This window comes from Pinus tabuliformis, chromosome 8, assembly GCF_031772625.1.
Source record: "Pinus tabuliformis cultivar Carrire ecotype Pingquan chromosome 8, CPIR1, whole genome shotgun sequence".
Classification (NCBI taxonomy): Eukaryota; Viridiplantae; Streptophyta; class Pinopsida; order Pinales; family Pinaceae; genus Pinus; species Pinus tabuliformis.
Window position 1 is genome coordinate 978,676,618 of NC_142294.1, and position 22,420 is coordinate 978,699,037.

Below are 22,420 nucleotides of genomic sequence, written 5' to 3' on the forward strand. Positions count from 1 at the left end.
TGGGCCTTGGACTTCATAGGACCCATTAACCCTCCATCCAATCAAAGAACCTATATATTAGTCTGCACAGACTATATGACTAAGTGGGTGGAAGCCAAAGCACTTATTAGAGCCAATGAAGAGGCTGTTTTGTCTTTCTTGTTTGAAGATATTTTCACTAGATTTGGAATCCCCAGAGAGCTAGTTACTGATGGAGGACCTCCATTCAATTCTCATGGTTTCAAATCTACTCTCCACAAATATCATATTCAACATAGAATGACCACACCATACCACCCCCAGGCCAATGGGCAGGTGGAAAGCACAAACAAAGTTTTAGAGGCCATTCTAACTAAAACAGTCAAGGACAACCGGAAGGATTGGTCCAAAAGGCTCCCTGAGGCATTATGGGCTTACAGGACTACTTGGAGAAACACTACCGGTTTTTCTCCCTATGAATTGGTTTACGGTAAAAATGCTATTTTTCCTGTGGAATTTGAAATTAAAACTTTAAAGACTGCCTTAGCTGTTAATCTTGATTTGAATGATGTGCAGACAGCTAGATTGCAACAACTTTTGGAGTTGGATGAAAAGAGATTGGATGCCATTCACCAAACAAACATGATTCAACAACAAAGAATGAAATGGCATGACAAAATTATCAAACACAAGCAGTTCCAAAAAGGTAATTGGGCCTTGCTGTATGATTCTCGGTTTGAAAATTTTCAGGGAAAGCTACGTACACGTTGGCTTGGACCATATGAAGTAGAAGATGTCTTTCCAAACGGAACGGTAAGACTTGTAACAATTGATGATGCTAAAACACCTCTACTAGTCAATGGCCATAGGCTCCGTTTATACGAACGCCCTGTTTCTAAAGAAGATTTCAAGACTGCTTGCATGACTGATATTCATTATCTTTTTCCAGGGGAGTCTTCTGCCCCTCACAGCACTTAATTTTCTGCACTATATTTTTAGTAGTAGATTAGATTTAGCACTAATAATCCCTGTCAAGGATTGGCATATTACAATTGAATTTTGCAGATTCTGGAAAGGCAATAAGGAGGACAGATTCATCCTGAGAAGATCTGGAGTTTTAAATCAAGAAGCTCTTCCATTCATTTTACCCCCTTTTTCCTAAAAAGCAATATTCCCCCATACCCACATTATTTCTATCACTCCCACCACTCCTGAAACATCCTCCTTCAGTCAGTATTTTCCACTCCTTACTGCTGAAATAATCCCTTACCATTCACAGACCTAAGTCAGTTATCCCAATTCTCTGATTTTTCCCGTTGCTGAAACACCTGTTTCAGCAACGTAACACCAGATTTTTCCCGTGCTAAAACACCAGATTTTTCCCGTTGCTGAAACACCTGTTTCAGCAACATATCATTGATTCCACTCGTTGCTGAAACACCTGGTTTAGCAATACATTATCAATTTCTCCGGTTGCTGAAACACTTACCTCAGCAATGCATTGTTCATTTTTCAGTTGCTTAAATAACAGTTTCAGCAATTGATTATCATCAAAGTAATATCCCTTCTGGTTCTTACAGAAGCTTTCTGGTTCTTCACGATACTCTTGGTGAAAATTATTTGTCATATGCCAGACTCAGTTACACCTTCAATCCACAGACCCTTCCATGATCACGCAAGGCTATTGCAACCGACACTTCGAATTATTAATTAAAGGTAAAGTATAAGGTATATGGTTTTATGTAATTCGGTTAAATCATATTAAAAGAGAGGATTTCATTTCATAATGATTGCATATCTCCCCACGTCCAATCATAATTATACCATACGTAGGGGGGGGAATTCCAAAAATGGAATGATTATTTCGCATGCACCAACCTGCCGCCTGTTATCGTATCCATTTTTGCCGTCATTTAGACTTCGCAGCCATTGTTGCAACAACTAAATCTGATCAGGGTCTGAGAATACTGAATTGTGCCTCTGCGGAAAAACTCAGAGCTTTAGCCATGGGAAAGGCGGCCATTAGAAGTGAGCCCGGCTCCATAAGTCTTCTACAGTTCTTTCCGGAAGCATATCAGATCTTCCAACAAGCAGGGTGGACAGCATATTTTGAAAGGTTGGGAGATTTTAACGCAGAAGAAGTATTAGAATTCGCACAGAACTTTGAAGGCAATTTCTCAGTGGTCCGGGGGGTTCGCATTTCAGTGACAGAGGATGACATAGTTTAGGTATCAGGGTTGCCAGCTGAGGGCATTCGCTGGTTCAGCAGGAAGACGGTCGTTCTTAACGCCCAACAAGACTTTTTGCGCCCGGACAAGCAAGTGGAACCTAGAGGCCGCGGGGTCAGTCTGCATTCACTTCCTCAACCATGGCCATCAGTGGCAGAATTCGTCAAACACTACCTCACATGCGAAGGGCGCTATCAGGTAGTGTACAACCACGACTTTGTTCTGCTGAATCATTTGAGAAATGGAAGATTGGTTAATATCCCTTATTATCTGCTTGGTTGTATTAAGAACATGTCGTATTATTGTAAGCAAGCCAAAACTCCCATGACATCCCTTACCCATCATCGCTTATGTCAGCTGTTAATACAGAGGGGTTTTGCTCAGCAAAATCCTCCTCTGCAGGCCCTACCTGAAATTCCTCTGCAGGCCCTACCTGAAATCCCTCTGCAGGTCCTACCTGAAATTCCTTCGCAGGCCCCACCTGAAGTCCCTTTGCAAACCCCACCCGAAACTCCTCAACAAGAGAAAACGTCCCAATTGTCTGAAAATCCTCATGAAGAACAACAGGAGGAAACCCTGAATTCTCCCGTCAATCCAACCCCGAGCTCGCCACAGTTAGCAGAGCTAACACCCTCTATTATTCCTGTCCCTAGTGACGACTCTCCAACACCCCCTTCTTCACCCATCAAGAAAAAAAGGAAAACCCCAGCAGTCACAAGTTCCAAACCACGGACAAGGTCCACATCCCAAATTCCTACCTCTCCGCAAAACCCTGTCCTGAAGAAAAAGCACTCCCATTCAAGAAAAAGGAAAGGCAGCGATTTTGCTGCCTTCCTACCAAAAAGAAAGAGGACAAAGACTGTTGAGGCAGAATCTACCTCCATTTTCCCTAATCCTGCCACTATTGTATTGAAACCCTTATCCCCATCCCGAACTCCTCAGCCGGCTTCATCCGAGGACACAGTCCCACAAAAATCAGTACCTCGGGATAATACGACAATGATTCTGGATCAAGAAGTGACTGCTCCACAAGAACCAGTCACTTGCCCCGCGACTGTAACACAAGAACCAGTCACTGAGGCAGCAGAATTTACAGAGCAGGATATTGAAAAACGCCAAGTGACTGTCCCACAAGAACCAGTCACTAAGGCAGAAGAATTCACAGAGCATATTCGACTGAAGGGTCCTGCTGCACTGAAGGCCAATGATCTCTTTTGGCAGCAATCAGATAAGGAAAGACAGGATTATCATCCTCTTAACCCTCTCAATTTTCACGCTGCATTGTATAGAGTCCCTAAGTATGTCAATTGCATTCAGCATTGCGGAGTCAACTGGATTGGGTATCATTTCCGTTTTCCAATCTTATGGCTGCCGTCAGAGAAATATCAAAATCATTACCTGTTGACTGACGAAGAGGAAGCCTCGGCATGGCAACGGTTACAGCTCAACAACGGATTCCGAGCTCCTACAGACGCCACTTTCTCCAGCTACTGCTTGAGTAATTTGCATTGCCAGTCCCAGTACTCAGACTCTGATTCAGACGAAGGGGTTGCCTGAGGACATGCAACATTTTTAGCTGGGGGGGATGTTAGGACTCCAATATGTATCATTTTGTTATATACTTTCATATCATTTTACTCTCAAAACCATAAGCTCCAATGTCTTTTTCATTCACTATATCCTAAGGTATATGGAAACCTTCTCTTTATTATATGATTAATCTGTCTTACATTTAATTCCATAATACTCTTATATTTTATCAATTATTGAAGTGCATTGTTGCTAACACAAGTCAAAGATCGCAGATAATATATGTCTTATTGGGAATGAGCGGTCGTTGCTGAAACAGCTGAACTTCATTGCTGAAACAGTCAACTCCGTTGCTGAAACAGCTGCCCCGTTGCTGAAACAGCCAACGCAGTTGCTGAAACAACCGTCAAAGCACGCAACTCCCGCTATGCGTTTTGCGATTCTGGAAGAACTTTTTGTGGATAATAGCAGCAGCCAGAAGATACGGTTACCTGAATCATCTTGAAGATAGCATTTTTGTTGTCTCGGTTGTAACAGTATCTCTTTTTAAGAAAGAACAGAATAGTTTTGTTTAGAACAGAATCGAGATCTTCGTTCTTGTGTAAAATTGTAAATGATGCCTCCTCTTTAAAAAGAGGAGACATCATCATTAGAGGGGATCGATCAAATTGTAATTTTGAGAACAGCATCGTGTGAGACAGGAGCTAGTCTCCTCTTTTGTATGTACCAGTTTTCTAGACAGATGAATAAAGACCTGTTTTGAGCATTCCAGTTTAATTCTTTCTCTTGGGGAATCTTGTGAGAAGGAAAGGGCCCGCCTTCCTCACAAGATTCACCCCTTCATTCCTGTAGTTGTTCATTTCTTATGTATTTGCGTTGTGTTTAGTTCTGTTGCTGAAACACTAGTTACATGGTTTGTGATACTCTGTTTCTTAGCGCTACATGTATTGATTGCACGAGTGGATGATGAGAGCATGTGCTGAAGATCCCGGTACAGAGGGATAGGGTCTTGCTCCATTGATTGCTTTCTTTTACTTGCAGTGTGATTAGAACAGAGAGGCCAAGTGCTGAAGATTCCTGTTCCTGGGAATAGGGTCTTGACCTCTTGAGATTACTTCTTTTGCAGTGTGATTAGTGCCAGGCAGCAGGTGCTGAAGTTCCCACCAAGGAATAGGGTCCTGTTCCTGCTATAGTTGAATGATTTCTTTCTTTATACATTTATTTTCCTTTTGCTGTAACAGAGAAATCGTGTCTGCTATAAGTTAATTGACTTCAGCTTTAATTAAGTAGACTGTAAATTGATAGATTACTGAATTTAACAATTGTGTGTGACTTTCTTTTACTACAACATTGAACTGCTTTTGAAATTGAGCACATACAGTGCGCTATTACCTTTGGAATAAAAAGACCTTCTCGGGTTGACAATTTATGTGGAGCTCGAATTGTGAAAACAATTAAAGCGACCAACAATGACAAGATCTAAATTCAAAAAATTGAGCAAACACAATAAATCCTTATATCAAAGAAAAAGAAGGTAAGCCAATTTGGAATTGATCCCTTTTAAATGGACGACCTATAGATAATTTCATACAAACAACAAATCAATCTAGAGATTATGCCATCTTTTATGGTTGACCTGGAGAACAAAATATGTTTGTAACAAAATATGAAGAAATTAGCTCATTGAAATAGGAAAAAGGAAACTTAGTTCTGAAGGTAAAGATACAAAAGTCCTAGGCTACAAGTAAACAAAAGTTAGAGGAAAAACTCAAAAAAACAATTGCAAAAGAAAAGAAAAGGCCCTAAATGCCTCCACTAGGCATGGAGTCTTATCTTGACCCTCAAGCAAAAGCCCTTTTGCCTTGTATTTATGAAGTTTCTACACATTCCCTGGTGAATGCTTGGAAAACTTCACTCTAGGAAGCCGGATTGTATAGAAACCAAAGAGAGGCTATACTAGTATTAGATCTAGCATAAGTAATGCAACTAAAAAAAATTAAAATTTCTAAGCTCAAATGTGAAGTAAAGAATTAAATTCTAAAAATAGTCAACCCCAATAATAAAAAATTAACTTAAATATTTTCACAATGAAACAACATAGGAACACTCCATATCTTACTTGCATTTGCTGATGTTGCACTAGCTCCTTCCTTCAATGTAATGTGCATGCCCAAAATCCTTTCTATTTCTAACTTGGGACTAAATGTTTAAGACCCAGGAAAAATTTCTTACCAATAGTGAGAAAATGAGAGTTTTATTCCATTTCCAACCATGTACAAATGAGAGGAGTGCCATCCTATTATAGGAAGAAAGTCCTCCTAAGCCATCATTACAAAACCATGTGCTATCATGAAATGATGTGCTCAATACAAGCCGTAAATAACTGACTCCCAACTAACTTCCTCACATGCGTGGACCTCTCTTAGATATTAGGCGGTGCACTCCAACCGTTTCCCATGCTTGTGGGTCAAAATAGTCAAACATAAGAGTGTCTTACTCCCTTTGGCCAACAAACCTTGTTTTTTTAAATGTTGAAAATTGAATTTGTTCTTACCTCTTTGATGATAGAATTTAATAAATATAATGATATTTGGGAAACCCTAACCCCAATTTGAAAGCCCTTCCTACTTCAAATGACTCCCAATTTATCATTTTGGTGTAAACCTAAAACCATGAAACACAGAGGAAATGTTTCAACACCTTAATGTAATAAATAAGGGCTTGCTAAAGGCACCACAAACTACTGGCAAGCATCCTCTACTCATTCAAACACCTCAATGCACAAGAAGAACCCAAACAAATTCTATGAGGGAAATTAAGGACTTTCATAGTCACTTCTTAGAAAAAAAAGAGATGGCAAGCATGGGGAAAGCTATCCACAGAACAAGGAAAAATTGTCCAAAGAATATTAGGAAGAAGAGTTCAAAGGTTACATTTATGATCCCAGGTACTTGATAACTCATGAAACATATATATTTAACTTGTATGAGTTGTATTGGATGAATAAAATATCCACTTCCGAGGTGGTGGTGGAGAAAGGTAGCCAATGTCAATTTGTTTTGCATAAATTGAGTGTGATGGAGAAATAAATTGAATTTTTTTGAGAAGATTTCAAAACCAAGATTACAATCCACAATGATTAAAAAAAAAACAATACACTAGAGGAAAAGGACCAAGTCCTAAATTCCAAAGGGGCTCCATTGAATCCCATTATTATGGATGAGCAAAGAAAAGTCTAAAGATCAACAACCATGACAAACATGGAGACTGTTGAAGTATGTAACTCATGTATAGTGTCACCATGCATGTAGAAGAGAAATTTACCATTGCATTAATTTGGAACCAAGGGTTCGAGGATTCGGTTCAAGTTTTAGATTAGATAAGAAGGCATTTTGTTTGCACCACAATCATTGGCTACAATGTGGACTTGTTGGAGTTCCTACTGACATTGTAAATTGTGCTATGCATAGAAAGAAGAGTTGTTTATCTAGTGAGAGAGTTTACTAGAATACATATTTTCTCCAGCGGCCATGTGGATAATGAGTTAGGTAGAGATATTGACCACTGGTTCTCCTCCACCCAATACTATGCTATTAAAACGTGAAGTGACAAATTTATCTATTATTTCATGGTTATAGCCTCATAGAGATTGCAAGGATGAAGGACACGAGAATGTGGATTTTATATATAACTATTATCGTATAAAAAATCAAAGAAGGTTGCGTCATAGTTCATAGGAGAGTTATCATTTTGTTTGATAGGTTAAATTTGTGTGTTGATTGAAGAAGACCATTGACAGTTGCATTAGTTCAATACAATGTGCATGTCCGTTAAGATCCACGTGCACGTTTATTTATCAAGAGAGAGTAGTGAACAAAGGGGTTAGGTTGCTAGGGTATGTCATGGAGCACATGGCTATATGCAATCTCCAAACCACATTGTAAGTGCGTTGTGAAACATGGTGATTGTGTTGGATGTTGACATTGTGTGCCCATAGAAAATGATGCCCACAAAGGTTCAATTTTGAAAGTAGAAGAAGTGCATCACCATTTTTTGCACCAAGGTGAGCGTTATCATTGTGGAGGTTTTCAAGCTAAGCATTATCATTGTGGAGGTTTTCAATGGCAAGTTCGAGAGGCCTAAGCGGGTTTTCAATTTCATAGATTGAAATTTGTTTCAAGTTTGAATTGTGTCAAGGTAGTGGAAAAAGCTCATGGTAGTGACATGGATTTGAGAGGCCAAATGATGAGGAAAGGTAAAGAATGGTCGACATTTGTGTGAATTAGAAGGGATGAATCAAAAGTGAAATTTATGAAGAATTCCATGTCAGATAATAAATGCACAACTTACAACAAAAGTGTAAATTTTAATCTCTTTCATGGCATATGATATCTTATGTTTGGTGATAGTTTTGATGACATGTTTTGGAAGTGCAAACAACATGAATACATGCTTAAGTGATAAAATCCCAAGCCTTAATTTCATCTAATAATTTTTATCAATGGTATATCTTTTAATGGATTTGGCCTCATAATTTCATGAATGGTCCCATGGATTACATCAATATGTTTGGTGATATTTTGGAAGATATGTTTTCAAATATTACATGCATATGTGATAAAAGCCCAAATCACATCCAACAAATTTCCTCAATGGTGACTTATTTAATGTCTTTGGTCTGAGAATTTAATTATTGGTCCCATGGATTAAGTAAATAATCTTTTTGGTATCTCATTTATATGGTATGGGAAGATATTGTTCATAGGAAATTGATTACAATAGAGCTTGTCACATTTAATTATAAGAATAAATTAGATTTAAATGTTACCTTTAAGAGAGTTTATTTGAATGATTTGTGTGGATACTGTATCTTTATAATTTTGAAGTTTTGAATCTACGCATTCTTATTGAACTTTTCTACCTCAAAACGATATATAATTATTTTGTTAGATTTTTCCACTTTAACAATTGATGGGTGAAATAATAAATAATGAAGACAAATATTGAATAGAGATGTTGAAGAAGCAAAGGTTAAAAGACATAGTTGAAGATACTAAGCATGAAGAGGAAGACAATATTACTATCATGTGTCTTACTTTTTTTTATTGATAACATGTAGTCTTATATAGCAATATTATGTGATGTAAAATAGTTCCTAATCTTGCATGCTAGTTGAAAAAGCATTCCGGGTGAACTCTTTGTTGAATGGTGCACCATAAATCCTCATTTCATTAATAAGTATAGAAAATTGAATATTGAAATAAATACATTTGATAACCTATTATTCTAAATAACTCATGAACAACTTAGTTAGTTACCTAGATTAGATTTCTTATTAGACTACATCCAAAAAGATTTTAAAACATTAATTTAAAAAGAAATACCATTTATTCTCAATGGTAACTTTTTTCTATTTCTTATTTATTTTAATTAATATTTATTATCTCTACCAACATAGCATAAATCAATCGATGGCGGTATCGAAATGCATTCAAATCTTAATTTTGGTTTTGATATTCCAACGCTCCAGTTTTGTCCTCCATCATAATTTGTCTGGGCTTTGTCTAGGCTAGATCGGGACTTGGTGGATATGAGGTGAGATGTCTGGGTTAGATCAGAACTGGGTCGATATGAGGTGATCATTGTTGCTTCAATGGATTTCGCGGAAGTGGCGAAGTGCACTCTGAACATATTGTCATTGCGCCTGCTAGTACAATCTTTCTGGGCCACAATAGAAGAAAACCCGTATCAAACTAATCTCAGTAGATTTCCCAGAAATTTCATGTCAATTCGGGTTGCGGCAACCCATTCAGTTTCGTTCATCCTGTCTCTCAGAATTTTATGCATTTTTATTGAACTTCAGAACCCATCTAGTTTCGCTCATCTCGTCTCTTTGAATTTTATGCATTAACTTTGAGGGTGTAGATCTAAGACATCAACTATTGAGCATGAACCAATAGATTCTAGATCCCCTGTCTGTCTTGAACGTCGCTTCTGTCTCTGGAGACGGGAAAAATGATCGAGCAACCTGTTTTTCCTGCCCACACTCAATGTCCCTGATAGGTAGAGATAGATTTTGCGGACCAGATGATGCATCCGAAGCCATGGAAGAGTCTTTTTCCTTGGTTGTAATGCTCGACGGTTGATATGTTCGGTATTTTTCAGCATTGTGTTTATACTTCGATCAATTTGTTTGCCGCTTCTCAATTTCAAGCCTACTGTTTTTTTCTTCACTCCCTCTATCTGCAGACACATCTAAATTCTTTGTCCAACCAGACTCGGAGATTTCTATAGAAACATAATTCAGTAGCTCTGCAAATTTGGGAAAGGCCGGTCTCTATACGATCCATATTATTCCCCATCCCATTTTGCCATTTAGAGCCACCCATAACCCTTGTGCATTTCGCAACAAACCTTCCATTCAACGAGCAGAGACTGGACTTATGGGGCACTGCTGAGAGATTAAGAAACTAGAAACGAGTGAGCAGGCCAATTCCTGAAGCAGGGCCTCTCCAGCTACTGCACCTGCATGCAACTGTTTATCATCATTCATTGACTTCCAGGTATGTTTCACCTGGCTTAGGGGGGTGAAGTTTTCTACGAGCTGTTTCGACTGTTTTATCTGGTGCATGATATGCTCTTCCATTAGCTGTTATTGTTGGGTTTCTTTGCGTCTGGAAGGATTGTTTGGGTATCTCGTCTCCTTTTAGCCTGTTTGTCTTTGTTTCTGCCCTATACCATCTCTTCCTAGGGCATATATGGGTGTATAGCATGTTTATTTACAGTATCTTATTGTCGGAACTCTGTCATGTTCTGCTGATATTTGCACTTGTGATTTATTTTTCTATACTGCATTTTCGTTATCCACCTTCATCCTCTGATATATCGCCCATATGAACCACCTCAGTTAGAGGAACCTGTTCCAAATTCCAATTGCACATTGGGAGGCCACAATTCTAGATTTTTAGTGTGCTCTATATAAAGATACACCTGTTGATGCCCACACCATACCTACTGGGTGTTGTCAAATCACCACTTACTTGGTGGGCTGCAAAGGCAGTTTGGCCACTCAAGCAAAGTGGGTTTCCTAATCTGCATTTGAGCAGTACTTTCCTCATCTTCAACAGAATTTGAGGACAACATCTTCTCAGTAGGAATAAATTGGTGAGACTTAGTCTAGTAAACATGTATTGTATTTGATTTTTTATACTTTGTACTTGATCCTTGTCTCTTTTGGGTCACTGAATCTTAACTAATCACTCACCCACTTTATTGTATTTTATTAGAGATTTGGTGATCTTTGATCACTTTCCTCACAAATTTGTATCCTGCATAAACACAAAGGAGTGTACAACATGGGCATATTTCCAGCAATATTCTCTTATGCTTGTGTACTATCTCTCTTGTGTTTTTTACTGTGCAGGCGTCTTTCTTCTATTTCCACTATTGTGCTCAGATTAGGGTGGGTGGAATTAACTTGTAGGTTTTAGTATACTACACATGAAATTAGAATTTTGACTTGAGAAGATTACTTATCCCTACTTTGAACAATGTGGTATATAACAAATAGGCTATGCAACAACAAGAAGCATGAAGTTTGATGAGTTTTGTCAAATTAATATCCATAGACAATAATGAATTCTTATAGATGCATATGTCTTAATCAAGTTACTCTAACTCCAGTATCACTTCCTCTAATGCTGTTGTGAGAGATATTGAACCCCAAAGCTAATGCCAAACACATTCCTTTTTATGGTCATGATTTCTTCTTCTACTTGGTTTCCCCTTGTGCTTAGTCTTTGGGATCTGAGCTGGGGCTGTGGATAAGGTGTTAACTCAGCTTTACCACTTAGTAAAACCTCTAATTGAACCACTTAGTAGCAGAACAATTACCCTAGGCTCGAAAGGACAGATTGATTTTTACCCTGGTGAGAAAAGATATATCCTTTGCAGATTCACATTGGACACTTATTTGAAATTGGGAACACATGTACTTTATGTTCTTAATACTTATATTAGATAAAATTGAATAAAATGTACATTTATTTTGGGATTGTCCTGCAAACAAATGGTAACTTCATCCCGGAAGGTTTGTCAGAATATGCTAATAATTGTTGGTACTAGGAATTTTCCTTGTTAGCTAGTTTATGTTTATGATTAGAAATAGAGATTTATGTAGGACATAATTTCTTGTATGTTTACCACCTAGGTTGATTTCTATGGGTGAATTTTTTTGGATACTTAGATAATAAGAAACATGTCACCTTCGTACAATTTCTTGTATGTGATTTTTCTTTAAAGGAAGTTGAGGGGTGGATATGGTTTCGTTGATCATGTAATCATTCTTCCAGGGTGGACTGGGGAATCTTATTTCTGATGTCTTTCACTATTTTGGTGTGAAACTGATTAAATCTATCTAGATATTGTTTAGAGCTATGACAGACTTGAGTCATTCATGCAAGGAAAAATTACAAAATGCCCTTGGTACCATGGCTCTATAGAAAGGAAAAATCTACCCTGACTAATTTGACATGAGATAACTCCCTTTTGTGTAAATACTAAATACTAGTCAATTTTGTGAATTAAATTTAAACAATGCTCTAATACCATCTATATGTGCTTGTGTTTCCAAGGTTGCATCCCCGTGAAGATGCGATCTTGTGTCTTTCCATTGTGGGGACACATATCTCCATCCCTCCTATGCCCAAGTGTGGGATGATGTCCTTGGAGAATCTTGAGGGATGCCCCCCTTAAAATAATATGAAATTTTCATTTGTATGGTCTAATCCCATGCCCAGTTTTTGTTTTTTAAGATTTGATTTGTGTTCTCCATGCCAAAAAACCTGATTTAAGGTCTGATTTACATGTTCTATTCCCCTTGATCTACTATGTGACTCCATCCAGTAAGCTAACATATGTACGTGACCTCCATATTTCATGCCTCTCTAGCTTATATAGAGGTTTAATCTGTCTATTTTATGTCCAATAGCCATACAGAGGTTGGATATGTGTTTTCTTTTGCCTGGTAAACTGTTACAGAGACTTGACCATTGTGTCTAATGCCCAAATATACTTATGAACACCAGCTAATGTTCATGAATATCAACTGTGTACCCTTGCCCTGTATTTTGGGACTACCATATAAATTACAATGTGTTGCTACTGTTGCCCAATGGTACAGAATTTGTTTTATAGTTTGGATCACAATGTCTCATGTGTTAGCACTAGTAAATTTTAAGTTTTTTTATTAGCTTTTTTCAATATTTATATGATTTTAATATTTTATATTTTGCATACACATGTATGTTATGTTGTCTCGTGCATCCCTACTCTCCCTGATTTCAAAAAAGACAATCCTTGTTCCTGCACACATGCACACATGAACCCTGATTACTTAGATATATTGAAATGGTCATTTAGATGACATATTAAGTGATTGTCAAGAAAGACAAAAGACAACTTTTGGTTACTTTTTCCCTTTTCAGTTTCATTTGTTAGCATGCAAAGTAGATCTATGCCCTGCATGACATTGGTATATTGGGACATGTATTGAGAGGATTAAAACAACCGCAGTTACAATCTTGGATCAAACTTTGGAGCTCCAGCTATTAAACTCCAAATAACAAGAATGGATACAAGTGGTTATTCTCAAAAAAATATCATCATGCTAAAAAATATGATCAGGTAATTGAAACTCATATATAACATCTTGCAGTGTTGTTGGTTTTCAATGAGAGGGCACCATGCCTCAATAATGCCAATTTTTCAGTTCTTTACTAGAATATAATATGCAGAGGAAACTTAACAGTAGTTGAAAGTGAAGAATAACTAAGGTGTGACAATCATTTCCTCAGGAATATATATGATTAATAATAATTTTATTAGGCTAGGTCAGCGCAGACTAGCTTCTTGAAATCAGTGTCTCTATGATAATCAAATTAGTGCCAAGTGGATATTTAGTGTGCTGAGAATCATGAAACAAAGTTAGATATTACTTGCATGGATTATATGGCATTAGGATTTATTTGGTGAATCTTCTTGTACAATATTATGCAGCATTCTTTGCCATTCTATGACGACCTAAAATTGTTGGGTATATTATTAAGATTTTAGAACTTCATTGTGAATTTTAACAGGAGATTACCTTAGCTGACCAAGAAGTTAAACCTATCTATCAAGTAATTTTCCAACTTGGTTCCTAGATTAGATGAAGTCAAGTTTATGATAAATAAATTAGATTTACATTTACTTCAGCTAACAGTTTTAGAATTTGAGGAAGAATTTTATATGATTGAAAGGGCACTTTCACTTTGGCTGAGATGTTCCCTTAGTGCTTACCTCAGTTCTCACCTTTCGTATCATACATTATGACATATACATCGCTAATACCTTATTCAGAGTCTAGAGTGTTGAATGTTGAAATTTGGTACCGGAGGATAGGTGGTTCCCTAAGGCTTTGATCTTTGGCCTAGGGAAAAGTGTCCAAAAGAATTTAATTTTTCTCCTAAAGTGACTTTATAATTTTTATAAAGTCAAATCTAATTTAAAAGTGACTTTAAGTGATAAAGTTACTAAAGTCTTATATTAAAGTGACTTTTATAAAGTCAATGAAAAATTAAAAAGGAAAAGTGACTTTGGAAATAAATGACTAAGTGGGTCTTTATTAAAGTGGGGTGAATTAAGAAATATAAAGTGAGATTTAAATGTGAATTTAATCTCAGCCCTAGATCTCAATCTATTTCAGCGATTGGATTTAGGGATCACCCAAAAGTCACTTAGGGTTGGATTAAGGGAGGAAAAGGAGGAAAATATCATTCATTCTTTCATGAGAAGATTGAGAGAGAGAGCAAGAGAGCAAGGGAGATTTCTGGACAAGGAGGAGAAGGAGGCAGCAGCTTGGCACACATAGCAAGGCAACATTTAAGCAAATCCTTACAGCTGAATGAGCAAGCAGTAAAAGGCAGATTTTTGCTGAGCAAACAGTAAAAGGAAGATTTGTTTTTGCACAGAAATCGAGGCAGCTGATTTTCTGCACAAAAATTGAGGTCCGTACAGTCTGTCTGTACCGTCTGTACAGCCTGTCCGTATAGTCCGTACAGCCGTCTGTACCGTCCGTACAGTGGCCGTACAACATTGTGATGTTGTTTGGAAATTTCCAGTGGGCTGTGAGGCTCAGAAATCGAGATAAGTTGTAAATTTGCTTGCTGATTTTTGCTGAAAATTTTTCACTGTAAAAAAGGCATTTTCAGAAATAAAGAAGAGCTCTCGAACTAGTTTTCCCCAAGAGTTGTAGGGTGTTTTTCCAGGGTCACATTGACCAAAAATCACTGTGTCTAAATGTTTTAAATCATTGTTTGTACCTGCTGATTTTTATTTCTGCATTTTCCAACATTCTGTAAAATTTCCAGAATTTGTGTTTTCAACAAAATTTTTTATTTTTTATTTATTTATTATTATTATTATTTATTATTATTTTTTTTTTTTTCCAGTTGTTGAATGTATGGTTATGGGAAAGGGCATTTAACTACATGGGAGAAATAAGGTGAAACTGAAAATCGGGGTGGGAAAAATAATTTTTTTTACATGGTATCAGAGCTCGAGTGCTGAAGGGCTGGTTGGGACAGCAAGGAGGAAAATTACAGCCTGTCGATTTTTCACTCAGAAAATTCCAACAAGCTGATTTTTCACAAACAACGGTTTTATCTTTACTACAGAAGTGCTATTTTTCAGTTTTAGGACAGCAGGATGTCATTGGGATTGAGGGTGGAGGATAGGTTGGATGGGCATACAAATTACAACATTTGGAAGGAGAGAATGTAGAGTATCTTTGAGGAGGCAGAAGTCTGGGATATCATGGTGCATACCACACAGAACCCTATTGTTGTGCCTACTGATGCCACTCAGTTGGCTGAGTATAATAAAAAGAACAACAAGGGTAAGAGACTGATTCTAGACGGAGTCAAAGACCATTGCATTCCTCATGTGAGAGGAAAGAGAAATGCCCATGAGATGTGGACAACATTGTCCAATATCTACCAGAGTACCAATGAGAACCAGAAAATGGTCTTGAAGGAGATGCTGAAAACTATTAAGATGGGTAATGATAGTGCAGTTGGATATCTCACAAAGATTACTATTGTGAGAGATGAGTTGGCAGTAATTGGAGAGGCCATTCAACCCACTGACTTCATCCGGATTGTAGTGAATGGCCTCCCCCGTTCATGGATGAACTTTGCTGATGGGGTTTGTGCATGTGAGACCCTTCTCACATGGGAGAGGTTTTGGGATGATTGCATTCAGACACAGATCAAGAAAGGTCAGCTTGGGGCAGCCAAGCCAGTTGAACAGGATGAGGATGTAGCACTGTCAGTAGGAGGCAAGAAAGGCAGAGGGAAGAAGCAGGCTTCCACAAGCAATGGTGGGGGCAAAGGCAAAGGTAAAGGTAAACAGGGTGACACACAGAAGGACTATTCCAAGGTGAAGTGTTGGAATTGTCAAAAGATGAGACACTATGCAGTTGTGTGTCCGGAGAAGAAGAAGAAGAAGGGGAAGAACCAGAACGTGCAGAACGTGGCAGCTTCAGGAGAGGTTGAGGACTTTGCAATTCGTTTTGACCGAGGGTTTGGGTTCATTGCGTATGAGTCCCCTAGTGTAGGATCACCTGCCACACAGGTTCAAAGGGAGCATGCTTTTCCCTCGATTAGCGAAGCATCTTCAGGTATCTGGTCTGTTGACAATGGGGCTTCATTTCACATGACAGGAGTCTGGGAGTACTTCTCAGAGCTTTCAGAGAGTGGCACTGATATTGAGGTAGTACTCGATGATGACAGAGTTATTAGAGCAGTCGGGGTGGGGACACTGACATTTCAGAGGGAGTCCAAACCTCCCTTCAAGGTGTCAGACGTTCTTTATGTGCCAGGGATGAGGAAGAACCTCATATCCATCTCAGCTTTGGAGGATAGAGGATATGAGGTACTGTTCAGGGGAGGATAGGTGTTGATGTATCCCAGGGGCACTCCAGCTGATTCAGCTAGAGTGTTAGGTGTACGCCATGCAAAGGTGTACAAGTTTGCATTCCAGTCCCTTGTGGCATTGAGCAGTAGTATCGACAGCAGAGCTAGCATTTCTGAGCTGTGTGAGATTTGGCACTGCAGGATGGGACATATGTATCATGGAGCCTTGAGGACATTGCAGGAGATCACTACAGGTGTGCCAGATTTCAGTACCGATCACTTTGATACTTGCAGAGGATGTGCGATGGGCAAGTTTGCCAAATCCCCTTTTCCCAGTAGTGACAGGAGAGCGACTGGGATACTTGATTTGATTCATTCCGATGTGAGCGGTCGGATGTCTCATGTTTCCTTGAGTGGATATGAGTACTATGTTTTATTCATTGATGATCACTCCAAGAGGACCTGGATTTATTTCTTGAAGACCAAGAGTGAGGTCTTCAAGCGGTTTCAGGAGTTTAGATCTCTTGTGGAGACACAGACAGGTCAGAAGATCAAGTCCCTGAGGTCGGACAATGGGGGAGAGTACACCCTTGGAGAGTTTTTTTACTATTGTGCGGAGGCATGTATTAGGAGGGAGTTCACTGTTCCTTACAACCCCCAGCAGAACGGGGTTGCGGAGAGGAAGAAAAGATCCATCGTAGGGGTTGCCAAAGCCATGTTACATGATCATGGGTTGCCATTGTTCTTGTGGGCAGAGGCCTGCAACACTGCTGTTTATTTGCAGAACAGGAGTTCGCATCGTGCCTTGGGGCACATGACTCCGGAGGAGGCTTTTTCTGGGAAGAAGCTTGATATTAGTTATCTTCGTATCTTTGGGTGCATCACATACTCCTACATACCCAAGGAGAAGAGGACCAAACTAGAGCCCACTGCAGAGAAGGGTATCTTTGTGGGCTACAGTGAGACCTCAAAGGCCTTTCGAATTTACATTCCTGCACAAAGGAGAGTTGTTGTTAGGCGGGATGTGAAGTTCTAGGAGGACAGGGCCTTTAGGAGATCATGGGAGTTAGAGTATCTGGATCAGCCAGACCCTCAGCAGCACTTGAGTCAGTCACAGGGATCCAGTGGGCAGGGATCAGGAGGATCTGGAGGTACATCTATGAGGATATCAGGTCTGTCAGTGAGCAGAGGCTTACCGAGCCAGAGGGGTCGTGCTCCGGGTAACATGTAGAGCAGTTCACAGAGCAGTTCACTAGGGATTCCACTGATGGACAATTCACACGGTACCTCAGCTTCTACAGGTTTAGGGGCAGGAAGGAGGACAGCAGACAGACAGTCAAGATTTCAGGCTCCTGATGATGATGGGGAGGAGGAGTTTCATTCTCCTATGGGAGAAGTGCACTCAGGGAAGACGAAGCCCAAGTGGCTTCAGGACACCCTGAGAGATGCCACATCTGTTGCTAAGTCGAAGAGGCCGGTCAGAGAGAGTAGACCACCTGAGAGGTTTTGTAGCTATATGGCAATGGTTACTAGCATCCTTGACTATGAGCCTTCTAGCTATGAGGAGGAAGCTAGCCAGTAGGTTTGGAGAGAGGCCATGCAGGAGGAGTATTCTTCTATCATGAAGAATGATCTTTGGGAGGTGGTGCCAAGGCCTGAGGGAAAATCCGTGGTTAGTTCCAGATGGCTTTACAAGGTAAAGCATGTTGCAGATGACAGCATTGAGAAATTCAAAGCGAGGTTTGTGGCTAGAGGATTCTCCCAGGTAGAGGGAGTTGATTATGAGGAGACCTTCGCTCCCGTGGCTCGATATACTTCGATCCGCTCCATTATATCGATAGCAGCAGAGATGGGTTGGAAGATCCACCAGATGTATGTGAAGACTGCATTTCTCAATGGCTTCATATATGAGGAGGTGTACATTGAGCAGCCACAGGGCTTTAAGGTGCATGGGAAGGAGTCCCATGTGTGCAGACTGAAGAAGGCCCTTTATGGCCTGAAGCAAGCTCCCAGAGCTTGGTACTCTAGGATAGATACATACTTACAAGGGTTGGGTTTCACAAAGAGTGAGGCAGATCTGAACCTTTACTTTATTGTGATAGGTGAGGAGCCTCTCATTCTGGTGCTGTATGTGGATGACTTGGTCATTAAAGGTGCAGAGAGACTCATAGAGCACTGCAAGAGAGATCTTGCGGTGGAGTTTGAGATGAAGGACATCGGCTTGATGCATTACTTTTTGGGTTTGGAGGTGTGGTAGGAGGAGGGGCATTTCTTCCTGGGGTAGGGGAAGTATATTGTGGACATCCTTGGTAGATTCCACATGGAGGATTGTAGACCCGTGTTGACACTGATGATCACCAACTAGAAGAAGCTTCATGCTTCGGATTTTGAGTTGGTGGATCCCACATTGTACATGCAACTGATTGGTTCCTTGATGTATTTGGTCAACACTAGACCAGACATTTGTTTTGCAGTCAACACGATGAGTCAGTTTATGTGTGAGCCTAGGAAGGTTCACTAGGTGGCTGCAGAACACATTTTGCGGTACTTGTAGGGGACAGTGGATTATGGTCTGGACTACAGGAAGGGGGTTGGAGTGAGATTGGCAGGTTACACTGATTCTGATTGGGCAGGTTGTGCTTCTGATAGGAAGAGCACTTCAGGGTGCTGTTTTGGGTTGGGTTCGGCAGTAGTGTCATGGTTCAGCTGGAAGCAGCAGTCAGTAGCATTGAGTTCAGCAGAAGTAGAGTATATGGCAGCTAGTCTAGCTAGTTATGGGGCCATCTGGCTTCGCAAGATGTTGTTTGGCTTATTTGGTCAGCCGTTGAGACCTTCAGTGATTTACTGTGATAACCAGAGTTGCATTAAACTCATAGAGAATCCAGTATTTCATGATAGGTCAAAGCATATCGGGATCAAATATCATTTCATCAGAGGCTGTGTTTAGAAAGGCGCTGTGAAGCTTGAGTATATTCCCACTGATGAGCAGGTTGCAGATATTCTTACCAAAGACTTACCACGGGGCAAGCATGAATACTTCAGAGACAAGATGGGTGTGGTGAGGAACACCTTCCTCGGTAAGAGGGAGTGTTGAAATTTGGTACCGGAGGACAGGTGGTTCCCTAAGGCTTTGATTTTTGGCCTAGGGAAAAGTGTCCAAAAGAATTTAATTTTTCTTCTAAAGTGACTTTATAATTTTTATAAAGTCAAATCTAATTTAAAAGTGACTTTAAGTGATAAAGTTACTAAAGTCTAATTTTAAAGTGACTTTTATAAAGTCAATGAAAAATTAGAAAGGAAAAGTGACTTTGGAAATAAATGACTAAGTGGGTCTTTATTAAGGTGGGGTGAATTAAAAAATAGAAAGTGAGATTTAAATGTGCATTTAATCTCAGCCCTAGATGTCAATCTATTTCAGCCATTGGATTTAGGGATCACCCAAAAGTCACTTAGGGTTGGATTAAGGGAGGAAAAGGAGGAAAAGATCATTCATTTTTCATGAGCAGATTGAGAGAGAGAGAGCAAGAGAGCAAGGGAGATTTCTGGACAAGGAGGAGAAGGAGGTAGCAGCTTGGCACACATACCAAGGCAGCATTTAAGCAAATCCTTACAGTTGAATGAGCAAGCAGTAAAAGGCAGATTTTTGCTGAGCAAACAGTAAAAGGTAGATTTGTTTTTGCACAAAAATCGAGGCAACTGATTTTCTGCACAAAAATCGAGGTCCGTACAGTCTGTCCGTACAGTCCGTATAGCTTGTCCGTACAGCTGTCTGTACCATCCGTACAGTGGCCATACAACATTGTGTTTCTGTTCGGAAATTTCCAGTGGGCTGTGAGGCTCAGAAATCGGGATAAGTTGTAAATTTGCTTGCTGATTTTTGCTAAAAATTTCTCACTGTAAAAAAGGCATTTTCAGAAATAAAGAAGAGCTCTAGAACTGGTTTTCCCCAAGAGTTGTAGGGGGTTTTTCCAGGGTCACATTGACCAAAAATCACTGTGTCTAAATGTTTTAAATGACTGTTTGTACCTGCTGATTTTTATTTCTGCATTTTCCAGCATTCTGTAAAATTTCCAGAATTTGTGTTTTCAGCAAATATATATATATATATATATATATATATTATTATTATTTATTTATTTATTTATTTTTCAGTTGTTGAATGTATGGTTATGGGAATGGGCATTTAACTACATGGGAGAAATAAGGCGAAATTGAAAACCGAGGTGGGAAACAGAATTTTTTTACACTGAAGATATCGTGGACAGAGGTATAACGAGGCATTGCTAATATAGTGATGCCTGTAGCTTGCTTTTGAGGAAATAAAATGCTCCCTGAAGTGAACCCATAATTTCCAAGGTTAAGTGTGAATGCTAATTCCTCTTTCAAGTTCATTACCGCAATTCAACAATGCCTTTTTAATGTTCACCTTCAATCAAATTCTTATATACTTTTCCCTCAAAACCACACATTCGGGGAGCTATCCATTCACTTGTGTGGAAACAAAAGCAATTTAACTTCAGGCTTTGCTAGATTGTCTCTAGATTTTTAGGTTTGTCTAATAAGTGGTCAGCATCGTACCAAAGGATTGATAAAAAATACACTATAACCTTGAGTAGGTCTAGAATAAATGTGGCCCTTGCAGTCATATACCAGAAAAACAGTGCATTACACCAACATAAATACACCATTAGAAGGTTCTATTACATCTGATGTGTCATTATATAGGGATGCTAATTTTTGTTACAAATCTAGGCCTATTTTCAGCAACATCTATCTTTAGTTTACTTGTGATCTTTCTTTAGTATCAACTAACTTATATAGTTCTTTGTAGATGCAATTTAAAAGGAGCTTGGAACATATTATCAAATGGACAAAAGAAATTGGATGAAATTGAAAAATAGGTATAGTTTGTGTATTTGATTATTCATTGTGATATGCAAAAAATGTATCAATGGTAACTTGTACTCAATAAAATTTATATGACTTGAAACTGGTTATGTGTAGGACACTAAAAGAATATAGAGATGGGGTTGAGGAATTCTTAAAGTTTGTCGAGGAGCATTCAAGGAATAAGATGTCCACAAAATGTCCATGTAATAAATGTGGCATAGTGAAAGTACAAACATTTGATAAAGTACGAGAGCACTTGATTTGTGATGGTATAATAGAACAATATAACATATGGTATTTGCATGGAGAGAGCATTCATAGTCAGGTATCTTGAAAAATATTTGAATTGATCTAGTTTCAACCTTATATGTTTTACAGTAAAAATATCACTTATTTTTATATGTGCAAACTCCAAATTTTTTTCTTTTTCTCCTTTAGATTCCATCTATTATTGATAAGGACATGCAACATTCTGAAAATGAGCCACATGAAGTTCTCGAGCATATTTCATCTCAACTGGTAAGCCATTTCATATTAGTCAAGGGCCCTATTTGACTAGGTTGACCAAATGCTATTGATTTTAATTTTCATAAAAAACATAAAATTATTAACATAAATTTTAATTTTCTTATTAACAGGGATATGAACATGTTGTGGAACATTATTATGATAATCAAGTTGATGAACATGAAACATTGTTTAAGAACGATAGTGAACCTCTAAATGATGATGATGATGCAAGCATTATCGGTGATCAAATGCTTGAAATGGTGAATGATGTCAATCGATGACTTAATCAAAACATCAATGAGAGTTGTGATAATGAGGGGTTGGCATCAACAATGTACTATATGAAATTAA

The 22,420-nt window shown here is 38.8% G+C and overlaps 1 pseudogene; it reads left to right on the plus strand.

Annotated features, from left to right (window-relative positions):
* LOC149238706 (ATP-dependent Clp protease ATP-binding subunit ClpA homolog CD4B, chloroplastic-like) overlaps nucleotides 1-22,420 on the plus strand; it is a 149,434-nt pseudogene that overhangs the window by 49,176 nt on the left and 77,838 nt on the right.